This window comes from Lissotriton helveticus, chromosome 1_1 (genome assembly GCF_964261635.1).
Source record: "Lissotriton helveticus chromosome 1_1, aLisHel1.1, whole genome shotgun sequence".
NCBI classification, from domain to species: Eukaryota; Metazoa; Chordata; class Amphibia; order Caudata; family Salamandridae; genus Lissotriton; species Lissotriton helveticus.
Window position 1 is genome coordinate 1,082,712,438 of NC_136057.1, and position 17,098 is coordinate 1,082,729,535.

The 17,098-nt window shown below is 46.7% G+C and overlaps 1 protein-coding gene across 5 annotated transcripts in view; it reads right to left on the minus strand.

Moving 5' to 3' along the window:
• CFAP54 (cilia and flagella associated protein 54) overlaps nt 1-17,098 on the minus strand; it is a 2,603,731-nt gene that overhangs the window by 2,148,843 nt on the left and 437,790 nt on the right. The window lies entirely within an intron of this gene.

Here is a 17,098-nt window from a genome sequence, read left to right on the forward strand (position 1 = left end):
GAGAGTTATACACAGAACTAAGGGGCGATAACAAATCTGGGACGTGCATGTAAACGAAACAACGGTGACTTGCAATTAAAGCCGAACGCGTGAAGGATGACAGATACTGCACCCGTTTAGTGATGACAAATGGGCCTATCAAACGCCATGGGGATCACAGTTATAGTCATGTCTTACCAGGTGATGGCCGTAGTCCAAGTCTCTGCGGTCCGTGAGCAAGCCGGGTTGCACCGCTCAGCGTCAGATATAGTCTGACTCCGAGTGTGACGTCAGGGACTCATTCGTCAAACCAACGTGTCGACGGTGTAGAGGCCACTGAGGAGTTACTGAAAAGCACTCTTCAGTAATGTTAAAAGGAAAGATGCGGTGGCAGGGGGGTTAGTTTAGGGCAGGATGGATTTTAGTCTGGCCAAAGTAGAGTGCAAGGAAGTAGGAAGGTGAACCACTCGAGAAGATGTAAGGCGAGCGAAGAAAACATAAACAATATAAACAATACTTATCGAGTGAGTTGTGGGAAATGGATCCTGCCGGGGGCACAGGTCAATGAACACGCAATCTGTGAATAAAGGTAGTATAGGGAGAATTGTGAAGACAGGAATGTGTGAAGGCCCAAAGTACCCACAGTAGTAATAGGAAAGAGACACCATTCATGACCAGATGAATAACAAAATGGTATCTCTGCAGTAAGAACAGACTAGATGAGAACTAACGGTCACAGGTGGTTATATGGCAAACAAGAGCTGAGGGAATCGGGAGCCAGTGGAGGTGCTCCAGTCTGTGGGCTATTAGATCGTGCTTGGGGACGTCCAACACCAATCTGGCTGCTGCGTTCTGTAAACGTTGGAGTTTAGCCATGATTTGGACCTGGGCCCCAGTATACAGTGCGTTTCTGTAATCTAGCCTTGATAATGCCAGTGCTGTTACAACCGTTTTCTTGGTTTCCAACGGGATATAGGGTAGGAGCTTCCTTATCATTTTCAGAATATACCATACCGCCGATGTTAGTTTGCTGGCCTGAGCATCGAAGGAAAGCTTACTACCCAAAGTAACACCTAGGTTCCTTACCTTCTGAACTGGAGAAGGGCAATTGCCCAGGCTATCTGGCCACCATTCTGGTGTCCATACATTGGCGTCAGATCCAAGCAGCATTACTTCGCTTTTATCTCCATTCAGTTTTAAGCAGTTACTCTGCATCCACTGCTTGATTTGTAACATACAGGACTTGAATTTTTTTGCGGTTTGGTCAACATCGCTGGCTATGGACACAACTATTTGTGTGTCGTCAGCATAGGAGACAGCCACAAACCCACTTTCCCTTATGAAAGTGATAATTGATTTCTAACATCATTGCGCTAGCGCTGGGTGAAAACTGTCATTGCTGCAAGTGATTTTTAACCTCGTTGCATTTTAAAACTGTTTGTATTCTCTAGCATATTGTGCGCTGACTCCCCGGTCCACCGCAGCAATTCATGCTGTTTGTTGTGGAGGGAGAACAGAGCGCCTTCACTTCCTGGTGGTGCCATTGCGGGCGGCCATCTTAGTAGGGTGATGTTCTAGGCTTCCCTCAGCCCTGACTACTTAAGACCCCAGCGCTGACGCGCATGATCATAATTGATTTCTAACATCATTGCGCTAGCGCTGGGGGAAAACTGTCATTGCTGCAAGTGATTTTTAACCTCGTTGGATTTTAAAACTGTTTGTATTCTCTAGCATATTGTGCGCTGACTCCCCGGTCCACCGCAGCAATTCATGCTGTTTGTTGTGGAGGGAGAACAAAGCGCCTTCACTTCCTGGTGGTGCCATTGCGGGCGGCCATCTTAGTAGGGTGACGTTCTAGGCTTCCCTCAGCCCTGACTACTTAAGACCCCTGTCCTTATCGCGCAGCGGTTACGCGCAGCGGTAGCGCCTTGGACACGCTGAAGAGGCGCCTAAGAGAAGCCAGTCTGCGCCAGTCCGCGTCCATCCGCTCCCAGATCCCACGATTCCCGGAATTATGGTGGGCAATTTGATTACTTATGATTCCCAATATTTACACGCCACTAGATTAGTTATTAACTCCAACTGTCTGCATTCAGTACGCCCTACAAATAGCAAGATCCGTTGCAATCATTGCGACTGGAAAGCACCCCTTAAATTTACAGGGAACTACGCTACCTGTCGTAGCTGGAAGCCGCTTCTTCTAAATTGCAGATCAATGCCCAAACACCATACGGAGCTGGTCATGTTAATAGAAGATCTTAAGCCCGATGCCCTCTTTTTAACGGAGACTTGGCTCCAGTTGGAAGCCGATCCTACTACAGTCTGGGCTACCCCACAGGGCTATACAATGAAGAGATCCGACCGCAACACGGGTAGAGGAGGAGGGTTAGCCATTATTTATAAAGAACAATATAAATGTCGCACCACCCCCTCTACCACGTCAGTTTGCGAGAGCTTAATGTTCACTATCTCCAACCAACTCCTTTTCAGGCCTCTTGGTCTATCGATCGGCCAGTTTGTTTCGAATATGACTGATCTAGCCGCTAATTTAGTGATTTCCTCGGCTAATTTCACAGTGCTGGGCGATCTAAATCTTCATTTGGACGATCCGCTCGACTCAGCAGCTAACCGTCTCCGACTAAATCTTCAAGCTATTGGCCTGGCACAAAAGGGATTTCTTCCCACTCACACCAAAGGTCATCTATTAGCCACATTTACAGTACCCTTGACAATCTTAATACTGAATTGCCTGTTCCATTGCCCTGGACCGACCATTATTTAATACCATTTTCCTGGACTACGACGAACTGCCCCCCTATACGAGACCCTCAAAAACATTGGGGCAGGAAATGGGCTACACTTACCCTTTCCAAATGAGAATCAGCACTTGCCGAATCCAAACCTCCAGAGGTCACAAATCCTAATTTAGCCAACACTATTTTTAATAATTGGATTACCAATTCTCTTAATTTAGCACTCCCGAAGGAACCTTTGCACTCTATAAAGAGGCAAAAAGTAGCCCCCTGGTATACCCCTGGATTGAGAGAAATGAAACTATCCTGTCGCAAACTTGAAAGAGCATGGAGACAAGATCGCTCTCAGATCAGGAAATCAGTTTACAGAGCCGCAATTAGGCTATATAAAAAGGAAATTAAATCTGTTCAAGCTCAGTTTTATGAGTTAAAGATTAACCTGGCAGCCAATGCACCCAAAGAAATCTTTAAAATAGCTAAATCTCTGATTTCCCTTCCTCCCGAGCGAATGTCATCAGACGGGGCATTAGCTCGCTGTAATAACTTAGCAACCTTTTTTTTCCAGAAGATTCAGACCATCTACTCTTCCTTTTCCACGGATGGATTTGAATTGGAGGTTACTACTACAGCTGGCCCTATCACCCCAGCTCCCAGTATGCTTGATAGCTTCGCCCCTTTGGACTTTACTTCCATAAATGAAATAATTTCTAAAGTTACATCGGGATCCCCTAGTGACCCAGCACCCCCTCAGTTCCTCACTTTGGCCATGAATGTCATTAGTCCTGTTCTTCTCGACGTCCTTAACACCTCTATTGCTACGAGCATAGTTCCGACTGGGTGGAAGTGTGCAATGGTCAGGGCTCTTTTAAAAAAGCCCACATTAGACCAAAATAATCTAGCTAACTTCCGCCCTACCTCCCTGTTGCCCTGGACGAGTAAACTGCTAGAAAAACATATTAACAACATCCTAGTAGATTACCTGGAATCCAATAGTCTGTTAAGTATCTCTCAGACGGGGTTCCGTCCCCAACATGGGACTGAGACAGCTTTGTTAGCAGTAACCGAAGAGACACGATCGGTGCTGGACTAGGGAGGGAAAGCGGCCATCATATTACTAGATCTCAGCGCCGCATTTGAGACAGTTAACCATGCTATCTTATTACATCGTTTGAAGGGCATGGGAGTGTCGGGTGCGGCCCTGGCATGGCTCGCTTCCTTCCTGGATGAACGCTTCTTCCAGGTGTTTGAGGGCGAGGCTGTATCCACCAAACAGCCTCTTAAGTGTGGGGTTCCTCAGGGCTCTGCCCTGAGCCCCACACTTTTTAACATCTACATGAGGCCCCTAGCGGAGATAGTTCATTCGTTTGGCGTTCGTATTGTCACCTACGCAGATGACACTCAGTTGGTGGTCTCATTAGACCACTCTGAGGGGTCGTCTAGCACGCTGAGTCTATGGTTGGAAGCAGTGGCTAAATGGATGAAATCCTCCTACCTCAGATTGAATGGAGAGAAGACGGAGGTCATGTTACTGGGTAATTCTCCACCTACCAGTCTGGCCTCCTTCTGGCCCACATGTTTAGGCCCCCCTCCCCTCCCTAAATCGGAGAGAAAAAGCCTGGGAGTCTGGCTCGATAAATCACTGGATTTTACTTTTCAGGCTACTAAAACTGCATCCATCTGTTTTGGGCTGATGAGAATGCTCCGGAAGGTGCTCCCTTTGCTTCCATTCCAGGCAAGGAGAGTCATGGTCCAGGCCCTGATACTCTCACGCCTGGACTATGGTAATGCTCTCTATCTGGGAGCCCCGGCGGCAGTGATTAATAAACTCCAGGTCACTCAAAACTGTGCGGCCCGGCTGCTTTTTCAAATTCCTCGCTGGCAGTCGGCCAAAAATGCCCTAAAAAAAGTTACACTGGCTCCCTGTGGCAGCAAGGGTTCAATTTAAGGCTATGTGTCTTGTTCAAAAAGCAATTCGTAGAACTGGTCCAGCCATAATGCACCCTTTGGCTACCCCTTATCTTCCCCTCAGAGCTTTGCGCTCAAGTTCATTGCAACTAGCCACTATGACCAAGATAAACAAGGCTCGCTGGGACGGCCACTTATTCTCACACAATGCTGCGAGAATATGGAATTCTCTTCCGCTTATCCTCAGAGAAAACAACAACCGGATGGCATTCAGGAGGCTTCTAAAGACTCATTTGTTCAGTAGTGCTTGTTAATCATCCTAGCTGGCCGCCTTGACTTCAGTTAAAAGTGCTGCGAGGCCTACGGGTAGTCTGTGCGCTTTATAAATGTAATTTTTAATTTCATTTCATTTCATGATCGCTGCTAGAGGTGCCACATAAAGATTGAAAAGCGTGGGACTTAGGGAGGACCCTTGTGGCACCCCACATGGTGATTTGAAAGGTTTGGATCCTGCTTCTCCCAGCTCTACTGTGAAGGATCTATTGCTCAGGTATGACGCTAGCAGTGTGTGTGCTGAGCCCAGAACTCCTACTCCGGCCAGACGATTCAGGAGTGTCGTGTCGAAGGCCGCCGAGAGGTCTAAAAGGACCAAGGCGGCCTTCCCTATGGCGTCGAGCACGCTCCTGAGCTCTTCCACTGCCGTTAGCAGTGCCGTTTCGGTCCCATGTCCCTCTCGAAACCCGAACTGAGAGTGGTCTAGGATTTTTCCATCTGAGAGGTACTGGGCAAGTTGTTTGTTCAAAAGTTTTTCCAACACCTTCGCCGCAAAGGGAATCCTTGCTATGGGTCTAAAATTGCCAGGGTCCTCCGGGTCTACATTTGTTTTTTTTAGGAGTGGCATTACTGATGTAGATTTCCATGCTTCAGGGAAAACTCCTGATAAAATGATATGCCTAAACAGTTTTTCCAGCTGTTTGCTCAGTAGCTCGAGAAAAAGCTGCATCACCTTAGGCGGGCATGGGTCCAACGGGCAGCCTGATTTGGTGGTCATTACCGTCTGCAGAATCTGCTCCTCAGACGGTGCCTGAAACAGGAACCGCGTGCTCTGCTGTGTGATGGGGAGAGCTGTCTCAGAAATAGTCAGGTCTTCCCCAATTGCACTGGTCATATTTGAAGGAGGCTGAGCCCCTACAATTATATCCGTTTTTTTAAAGGAGTCATACACTGCGGCGACTTTATTAACAAAGAAGTCTCCCAACGTATTACAAAACTCAGGGCTAATATCTAATGTATCATTGCTGCCTAATTTTGTCAGCTTTTTAACTGTGGCAAATAGCTCCTTGCTGGAGTTTCTGGCCTCATTGATTTTATGCGTACAGTAGCTGCTTTTTTCCTTTCACTATAAGTTTTTTATAAATAGCTAAAGAGGCTTTATAGTCTTCCCTTGGCCCTGACTCATAATTTGTCCTCCAAATTTTCTCCGCTTTCCTGCAGTTCTGTTTTTGCACCCTAAGGGCTTCGGAGAACCACGGTTGAGATGGAGATTTCCTTTTATGTATGACCTTTCTCAGGGGAACATGCCGCACTACCCGCTGTATTAATCCAATTGGTGATTTGCTCCGTGGCCGTATTGCTGTCTGGGGTCAGGGACTCTGGGGCTGACAGCTCAAGTTGTTCTTGTAGTATCCTTGTGTTCGTCTTAGCCCAATCGCGGTATATGACCGTCTTTGGCTGTGTGGTTAAGTTGGCAGTTTCTTCCGTGACCTCAATATTGAAAATGATCGCCCTGTGGTCTGACCATGGGACCAGTACGGTTTCAAGTATTTTTACCCCCCTATTGGAAGTGAAAATTCCATCAAGCATGTGGCCTGCCTTGTGGGTACCATGCTTGACCATCTGTTCCATTGACATATTTGCCATGGCATCCTTCAGTGATGCTACAACTGTATCCGCACTTTTCTCCAGATGTAGATTAAAATCCCCTAGAATAGTGTAGTCGGCGCCTCTCACACTAGATTCTAGGAAAGGGTTTAGTAAATGGATGAGGGGCGATTTGGACTTGGGGGGGTCTGTAGATTAGGAGTCCGTTCAAGGTGTAGTTGCTGGTGATCTTAATTTGAAAGTCCAGCGTCTCGCAGTCCCTACTGCTTCCCTTATCTGAGCTCTTAACCTTCAGTTTTTTGTTCGAAATATTGGCCACGCCACCCCCCCGTTTCTCCCTCCTATCTTCCCTGTTAATCTGGAAGCTCTCCGGTAAGGCTGAGACTAGATCTATATCTGAAGCCTCATCTGCCCACGTTTCAGTGACAAAGAGGAGGTCCAACTCTTGTGTTTCAATCAGTTCTGCTGTCTGTACATTGTGCTTGACAAGGGACCTAGCATTAATAAGAACTGCCTTGATTGATTTTGACTCTAGTTTTTTCTCTTGAACCATCTGAGTGCTCCAGTCTCCCACAGGGAGGAACATGAACTCACGATGGCAGGCAGGGCATTGTTTAGTCAGGTCTATCCTGGGACAAGAGGCGCTCCCTCTAAGTGCGTGAAACGCCAGGCTGGGGTAGCTAATCCTCCCTAGGCCTATGTCGGTTTGGACAGGGGGTCTGGCAAAGGGCCCGGTCCCGGCGCGGACGGGCGCAGACGGGCACGTCCGATTTGGCATTGGTTTAAGTAAGATGAGGGCATCGGAGAACTAGAGCGCTAAGCGCCGGACCTCAGCACCCGGAAGTGAGTGTCTGCTCTATCCCCCTGGGCACCCTCCGTTCAATCGGCACTTGCCGTGACAGACCGGGGTGCCTGGGTCAAGCAGATTCACACAAGTTAGCAGGTATTTTTGACTGTCTGTGCAAATCGGCAAAATTCATAAAAACATTCAATTTTTTAAAATACCCCGCATTCACCTGGGAGAGCCGCGAGTCTCTATGGTCAGATACGCGTCAGCTCTGCCCCAGGCTCAGTGCAGATGAACGATAGCAGTGTCTCAGTAATCCTTTTTTTAAATGATAAGTGTGCAAAGTACGCAATGAGAAGTGTGCAAATGTTGCAGCAAGTTATCACAGAATTGAGTGCCCAATTTTAAAAATACAGCCTGCGCCTGTCTGAGCCGCGAGTCTCTATGTTCAAACACGCGACGGCTCTGCTTCCGGCTATTTAACAGATGAGGGCGTCGGAGGTCTAGAGCGCGAAGCGCCGGACCTCAGCACCCAGAAGTGAGTGTCTGCTCTATCCCCCTGGGCACCCTCCGTTCAATCAGCACTTGCCGTGATGGACCGGGATGCCTGGGTCAAGCAGATTCACACAAGTTGGCAGGTATTTTTGACTGTTTGTGCAAATCGGCAAAATTCATAAAAATACATTCAATTTTTTTAAATACCCCGCATTCACCTGGGCGAGCCGCGAGTCTCTATGGTCAGACATGCGTCAGCTCTGCCGCAGGCTCAGTGCAGATGATCGATAGCAGTGTCTCAGTAAACCTTTTTTTAAATGATAAGTGTGCAAAGTACGCAATGTGAAGTGTTCAAATGTTGCAGCAAGTTATCACAGAATTGAGTGCCCAATTTTAAAAATACAGCCTGCACCTGTCTGAGCCGCGAGTCTCTATGTTCAGACACGCGACGGCTCTGCTTCCGGCTATTTAACAGATGAGGGCGTCGGAGGACTAGAGCGCGAAGCGCCGGACCTCAGCACCTTGGTTCTCTAAAGAACTAAGAAGATTCTTATCATAGTCAAGAAAGATGCTGGCGCAAACACTAGGACCCTAAAGAAAAAGAAATATACAAGATAAGACTGGGTCAATATAAAGAACTGATAAAAAATACTAAACTCAGTTATTTAGAGAATAGAAGGAGCACAGAATAACTCCAAAGAGTTTTTTGCAACAGTTTTAAAGCTTAGTCATATGCAGGAGACCAGTCAAAGCATAACATAACACATTGAGATTTTTGTGACAATTTGGCCACCTATTTTTGTGAAAAAGTCTCTTCTATCTATAACACCTTTACGGTAACTTCCCAGGGTGTCCAGGCTTTTCCAACTGAGATTGCAAATCCACGCTCAGGCTTGCCCATTTCAGTGCATGAACATAATCTACATTGTTTTTCAAATTTTACACTAATTTCTGATGAACAAACTGCAAAAATTCCTGTAGGAACTAAGTCAGGATGCCGTTGGACCCAGGTCTTCCCAGAGTAAGTCATATGTTAGTGGAGACAATCGCTTGTCCTCTCATGGAGGTTCTTAACACCGCTATTGAAACTGCAACCTTCCCCCTGTTGTGGAAAAAGACATCTATTTTACCTTTATTTAAAAAAACTATTTGGATAAAACAGATGTGGGAAATTATCGTCCTATTTCCTGCCTACCTCTACCAGCGAAGATTCTTGAAAAACATACAAATCAGGAATTAGTTACGTTTATTGAGAACAATCAGGTGCTGGATCCCACCCAGTATGGATTTACAGCCCAACATAGTATATAATTGGCATTGATCACCGCTACTGAGGACATTAGATTGGCAGTTGACAATGGAGGATCAGCAGCTCTAACACTGCTAGATTTGTCAGCTGTCTTTGACATGGAAGATCACTGCACCTTATTATATCGACTTCAAGAGGCAGGGGTAGGAGGCCCAGCTTTGGTACTCCTTAAGTCTTTCTTGCATGATCGGGAACAATTTGTTGAAGTAGGAGGTTTTAAATCAAAATGTTTTAGGCTCCCTTGTGAGGTTCCCCAGGCCTCATCCTTAAGTCCTACCCTTTTCAACATTTATGTCGCTCCCTTGGCTAGCATGATCAAAACTCATGGTTTTGAACTGGTGTCATACTCAGACGACACGCAGATTATTATATCGATCTCAAGCAAAAATGATGGTACAGCTCTGAATTTCAAGGAGTGCATGAGATATGTCAGCGAAAGGATGGCTGAAAATTGCCTTAAGTTGAACTCAAATAAAACAGAGGTTCTATTTTTTGGCAAAGACACAACATTTTGGTCCTCAGAATGGTGGCCATCTGTATTAGAGACTGTTCCCACCCTAGTCACCAAGGCCAAAAACCTTGGAGTTATTATGGATTCCACCCTATCCTTCTACCAGCATGCAAAAATCCATACTGCTTCCATCTATTACACTATGAAAATTCTGAGGAAAGTGCTCCCATTTATACCGACAAATCTGCAGAAAACGGTGGTGTCAGCGCTGGTGTTATCAAAACTCAATTATTGTAATGGGCTACTGGTTGGAGTAAATAAATCGGTAGTGGCTAAGCTGCAGGTACTTCAGAATTCCGCTGCGAGACTTGCCAAATACTCGTTGGCCAAACACGCTCGCAATCTCTGTATTGGCTACCAATGGAAAAGCGCATCAGGTTTAAAGCCTTATGTATTGCCTTTAAGACACTGCAAAATTCAGAACCCAGTTACCTGATAAAGTGCTTCAAATGGCATATCCCAGCATGCACACTTTGGTCTGCTTCACTGAAGTTGGTGACAGAGCCTACATTCCATCTCCAAAGATGGGCTGGTATAAGCTTCATCAGTATCACTACAAGATGGTGGAATAAACTACCATTTTATTTAAAAAATGCTCCTGATCTATTGTCCTTTAGGACAGGACTTAAGACATGGTTCTTTACTCTGTAAATCTGTCCAAGGATAGAAAATCAATCATTTCAGTGTGCTATTTGTGCCCATTCTGCAAGCGCCTAGACTCCCTTGGGTATATAAATATATGATAACATGTAAGCTCCAAAGAGAACTAAGTCACCCTTGTGGGTCTTACCAGAGGAGAAGTCCCACAACACTAGGCCACCATAATGAGAGAAGCCTACAGCAGAAACTATAGGAAGGTTCCCCAGAGGGAAAGAAGAAAACAATCCTAAGAGGACCTCTCGGGATCCTCTGGCAGGACCATCCAGGTACACCCACCACCTAGGAAGAACATTTCATGTGGCAGGTAGAATGGCTACACAATAACCAACGAATACCCCACAGAGGGTATGTCACATCCCTATAAAAGCAAGGGAATATCTCTTGAGACGAGCTTGTAGACAGAGGAGTCGGAAATAGGGGCAGAAACAGCTGTCTATCTGTACAGACATCCAGGAACTAACAGCTCGAACCCAGAGACAGATACCAGAGAAAAGCAGCGACCAATGCAAACAAGATCATTAGTCCGCAATAAAGAACGAGAAGCAACATGACTCACGGAAAACCAGACATGAGACGCTGGATGGCTGAGTCTCCATAACTGTCAAAAAGGTGAGCCCCATCAAAGGGCAAATCTCAAAGACGCTCCTGAACATTTTCAGGGAAACTGCCATCGCGAAGCCAAGCATGGCGACGCAGAACAACTGACCTGGCCATAGCCTGACCCACAGAGTCAGTGGACCATGGATGACCGAATTGAAAACAGTGCCAGTTCACGACCACCTTGGAGTATCCCAACCAGGTCAGCATGAGGGCCCTTCAAGAAGAGAGAGAAGGAGGCGCTCAACCGAGTCTAAGAGGGCGAAAGTAGCTCCTGCAAATACGCAGGACGTGTTCAAGGACCGAAGGGCCGAGCTCGTAGATGCAAATATTTGTCAACCACACATCTCCAACCATCGAGACTCCCTAGTAGGTAGAAGTAACGGAGGAGAGGAGGAAGGCAGCGAGACCGAGGCTACCTGGACGGCCAGCCCTAGAGTTCGAGGGTGGAGGGACAAACAGACAGGGTCATCTGGAGCCGGGCGATGACAATGTGCAATAGCATGTTGCACAGGGTCCCCCATGAAGGCCACGCCCAAGTCCCTAGAAGAATACTGTACAAGGACTCGCCAAAAGGCAGCAAGAGCTCAATGTCCGTGACGTCCTGATGGAGCAGATCCAACAAGGGATCAGAAGGCAGAGAGACTGATGGAAGCTGGATCTGTAGAATGTCAGCAGCTTTCCGAACAGCTCCCGAAAATGCTGCACTAGCCTCCATGGCCATTCTGGGTGGCTACAGCAGATCATCAATAGAGGACGGATGCAAGCTAACACATCCACCAAAAGCCGAAGACTCTGCAGCCCGAGGAGGACCAAGGTCCTAGAAGCACTCCACCAGAACACATCCTGGGGAACATGTAAGCAACACTGGGGGGGGTGAACTAGTGGCAACATCGTCCATGAGCAAAGAAGCAGCAAGGGACGTCACCAGCGTCAAATGATGTTAAAACGGCGTTGCATCTACTCCGACGAGCGCTGAAGGAGACTCCCTCGACCGGCGTCGGGAATGCATTGACTCGACTTCCACTGCGATGGGAGACTGCGGTGTGGGACGACGTCAACTCCGAGACAAGTCTCCTGCTGCCGCCGCATCAGACGGCATCACAGGAAGTTCCACAGGATTGTGCCCTGATGCTGAAGGTGGCCTACGGCCTGACGTCTAACTGGGAAGCCCCACTGGGCCGACTCCTGATATCGCAGCAACTCCAAAACCGGAGTCGGGGCACTCGATTGGCGCCAAGGGCAAACCCAACGGCGAGCTCTCAATCAGAGTCCATACCCCCTTTGTGGGGCCTGAAGGTGCGCCAGTGAGAGGGGGCGACCCAAAGATGGCCTGCAAAGCCCAAAAATAGGCTAGTCACCCCCCAACACCGGGAAAAGGTGGGTAGGCGGGGTTCAACTGCTGAGGGGCGGAGTCCGGTGAAGACCAGGAGCAGCGGGCACTGACGTGACAGGTTCGTGAGGCCAACGGCCTCTGTGACTTCTTCTTGTGCTTACCTGCGGAAGGTAAGCAACGTCCACAGGAACGACTCCATGACCTGCCCCGAACAGGAGCCTCAGCTAGAGATGGAGACCAGCGATGCTTGGACTCCGAACGGGACATCGGGCGGACAAAAACCTCATCCGACGTTCCGGCAGGGACTTCGGCTCAGCTGCAGACAGGCGACGCACTCCTCGGAGTCGCGGTGCTCACCCAAGCACATCATACAGATCGCCTGCGGATCCGTCACCAACATGTGCCGCATACAGGTCTCACACGATTTGAAGCCCAAAGGCATCACAAACTATACCCGGGTGCAAAAAGGCGTCAGCCAGGCCTAAGAAACAAAACAGGTCAGAGGAACCGCTTCTCCTGGATCCGAGTTGCAGATGCGGAAAAGAAGAAAACTGAGGTCAGGGTGCTGGGAGGTAGTTATATGGCTCCACTGATGTCATATCCGTGGACGACGTCAGGGCGGAGCCCTGCACCACCGTCCCCCGGCAGTCAGAGGTACTGCTGAAAAATCTCCAGATCCAGATGAGATCCCGTATTGAAGCGAGTCCGCTGAGCGTTTATTACACCATTGGAGGGAATATCATCCCCTAATGCTCACCACGTATACTCTTTTGTGGTACATCTCACGCCAGTTTAAGATGCTATCAGAAGACAAAAAAGACTTATTGACCTCCCATGCTGACAAATTCCGTGCAGGAGGTCTGATCTTTGTATTACCTAAAGACCAGCCTTGACGAAGTTGTGGGGAAACTTCCCGGAGACAACGAAACTCGTGTTGGCTAAAGGAAGGTCGTTTGAAGAAAAGAAAATACTACAATAAAAGAAGAGAAAAGTAATCTCCTACGTTTATTACACTTATGGTTCAAAAACAGTTGATCGACTTGAATGGCATGTACTTCATGGAATTGCTTCTCAATCTTAGGAGTGTATCAAGGCAGTAGGATGTACCTTCCCATTTCTGAATGCACCGCAGGAGAAAACCCTATTCTGTTATACCCATATGGGACTACTATAGGAGTGCCTGATGCCTCACAAACACCCAGTTCTGCAATTGGATTCAGGCTACTTTGACCTTCCTAAAGTTCAGGTCTCAAACCTGGCAAGGGAGTAGGCATCAGTACCCCAACACTGGAGCTCACGGGATTCTTCTGATTGTCACTCCTGTGTGACCGCAGGCTTCTGGTCTGAAAATCTTAGAACATTGACTGGAAATGTTTGTCCCATATTAACACCCAAGTTGTAGGAAGACTCTTTGTATTCCAGCAGTTTAGTTCAGTGACTGTTTCTGGGCAGTTCAATAACTTTGTGAGTTCCAAGCAGACTGCTCTAGTCACAGCCCTTGTCAAAAGTGCAAACAGGGAGGTGGTGTAGAGATGGGACTCTCCTGTCAGGAGAGACCCAAAAGAAGAACACTTAAGAAATGCAGATGCACTCAGCCACCTGTTAACCAGGTGGTAGCCCTCGGAGAGTTAAAGCTCAGGAAAGGGCAGGTGGAAATTCCCTCCCTGCAAAGTGACCCACAGTCTCCTCTCCTAAAGGTTCTGTAGTCTGGCAGACCACAAAGATCCCTGGAATGCCTGAAAGGACCCTCCAACTTACATAGTCTGTATGCGCTCTCTTTCTCTTTTATTTTCTTCTCTTAATCTCTCTCACTCACTCCTGCTCAGGTACCAGTGGATTTGACCACATTCAAAATGGAAATCAGTGTGCCAATAGCCGCAATCACAACACATAGTTCATGCACACCTGTGGCTCACAAAAATGGGCACACATACTCTACTTGTGTCACACACAGCTGGAAGAAGGACCTGATTGTAAGGACTGGTGAGCAACCAAAAGGATTGGAAGACACCTGTAGGCTCTTTTCCTGGCAGGGGACGGGTAAGACGGCCTGCCCTACTCACTAAAATTCAGTTACTTCTCTACAACCCAGTAAGGTGACTGCATCAGACTTGTGCAAGAAAGACGCATATGGTGTGCCCCTCTAACAACAGATTCCCACCCTGGGTCTCATTTCTGGTCATAACAGGACATAGCACACACATGAAATCATTGTGTGAATCTAGGACAATCAAAATGCTAATGTAATGATGAACTAAGTGCAGGGGTGCATGCCCCCAAGAAACGTAAACGTGTACGGAGGCCTTTCTCTGTCCCAACAGTTGCACATCAGAGGCACTCAGAGTTATGTTATTGGGAGAGAAATTTGATGTTGAAAGTTCATTCTATTGTAAAGTTGTCCCTAGCATTCTCAATGATAGAGTCTACTTTCTATGTAGTCATCACTCCTACAAGAATAAATGTCACAATGACGATGATGCTTTTATATTGCACACAGTGCAGATGTCCAGAGTTTGAGATTAATTCATGATCTGATAGATATATGCATAAAGCCTAGTCCCACTGAGACAAGAGACCTCTCAAGGCATAATGGGCGGTCTCCCTATATAATTCCTGAAAATTCATTATTTTTGCTGTTCGACAACTAGGATATGATAGACGGTAAACAAGCTCACTAAAAAAGTAACAATCCAGGACATCAAATTAAAAAAATGTTTGTAGATTTAGGTAGATTGAAAGTACTTTGGTCTGAGAGTCCGCCATTTTAATCATGTTGAGCAATGGACAAGAAAAGCAAAACATTTTAGAGCCCTTATCTAGAAATCAAATAGGGGAACTTTTCATGTTCTTAAACATAGGGGATGGGTTTAAAATGGATACTAAATATCTCAATGGAACGTTTATCAATGAAGGGCATTAAACCGGTCAGCCTTAGGGTCAACTTCCCCAAACCTTTTTGTGCTCATCCCTCCTATTTTTGCTGATCTTGTTTTTGCTGAACTTAGGACTCTGCACACTTTACCAATGCTAACCAGTGCTAAAGTGCCCAAACTCTCTCATGGTAGAATTGGCTCATACCCAACTGACACATTTAATTTCCTTGTGAGTCCTACTGTGCCCATGGCCTGTAAATTACATACTACAAGTGGGCCTGCAGCACTGATTGTACCACCTACTTAAGTAGCCCTTTAAACACGTCTCAGGGTTGCCATTGCAGCCTGTGTGTGCAGTTCTAAACTGCCATTTCAACCTGGCACATCAACCTTTATGCAGGCCCAAACCTTCCTTTTTGGTACATATATGTCACCCCTAGGATAGGCCCTGGACAGAACGGAGGGCAAGGTGCAGTGTATTTAAAAAGTTGAACATCAATTTTTAAGTTTTACATGTCCTATTGGTGAAAAACTCTTAAATTTGTTTTTTTCATTACTGCAAGGCCTACCTCTCCCACTGAATAACATTGTGCCTGAACTTGCGACTTTGTCCCAGTCCGTTGCGGCCAGATCTACACAGTTGGCACTTTGTGCTTTTTGGCTCTATTTTCACTGAAACCTTTAAATGTGCATCTCTCTGGTCCTACTGATTGGATTTTTGTCATTTTGGTTTGTTTTATTTATTAAAATCTACTCTATTTTTCCAACCTGGTGTGTAATCTCTTTTGTTTTGGTGTGTTTTTATTTTATTACTGTTGGAAGGGTTGCACAAATACTTTACACATTGCCTTGAGTTAAGTTGGACAGCGCTGTGCCAAGTTGCCGGAGATTTGAGAACAGGTTAATTTGGAGTTTGCTTGTGACTTCACCTAGACAAGGATTGTGGTTCCTGCTTGAATAGGGTTTCACCCCCCCCCCACCTTCTCCACAACCAGCAACCCAATTTCTTACACTGGTGATCAGCGGTAAGGATTTGGACTAGAATTTGTCAGTGCCATATAGTACTTTTGTGCTACACTACCATGAGATTTAAATAATTTGAAACCATTTACATTTTTTTTTAACTCTCCCTAGTTTTTTGATTGCCTCTATTTCCATTTTTTTCCTAAAATTAAGTTTGTAACTCTTTGTCTCATACCATGGAAATGGAGAGACTCAATGTGGATAACTTCACTATGGCGAAGCTGCAAAACCTCTTCATGTAGAGATGCTACGTCCTGGAGAAAAGAACACAAAGCTGGACCTTCAAACAGCCCTCCACATCTGTGAGGACGTCACTAAGATTGAATCCCAGCCTGAGGACTCTGAGGATAAGAAGCTCCCAGAGGAGGGAGGTCCTCTACCCACGGAGAGGGAGCCCAGTGTGAGGGCAGGAAGCAGTGTGTTATGAAAGGGCCTCTCCCCAGAGGAGCAGGAGAACAGGAAGTCAGAAAAGGAGCTCAAGTTGCAGTTGGCCAAAATGAGAGTATAGGCCGAGGAGAAATAGGATGAGAGAACCTTGACAGAAAAGAAAATGCTACTGGAACATGAAAGGAGCCTGAGAGAACTAGAAATTAAAGTGAAACAGAGCTGACAATACAGCAGCAATGAGGGCAGCTTGTCTGTAGTGTCTGAAGGTGACAAGAAAGTCTGCATATCCAAAGTCCTGGAGCCCAATTATGTGGTGGAAGATGATATTGACAAATGGCTTGCTGCATATGACATAGCCCTGAGGTTGCACAAGATTCCTAGAGGAGCACCAGGGGTGGCCTGTGGAAGCATATGCCTACAGTGGGGAAGGATACCCTGCTCACACTAGTGGTAAAGAGCTGAGCCAAGTATGCCACCATTAAAGCCACCATTGTCACCACGTTTGGGCTAACCCCTGAATAATACCGCCTGAGGTTCAGGGAGAGCCACAAACTCGCCAAACCAGTCTTGGGTAGACTTCTTAGATTACTCTATTAATGCAC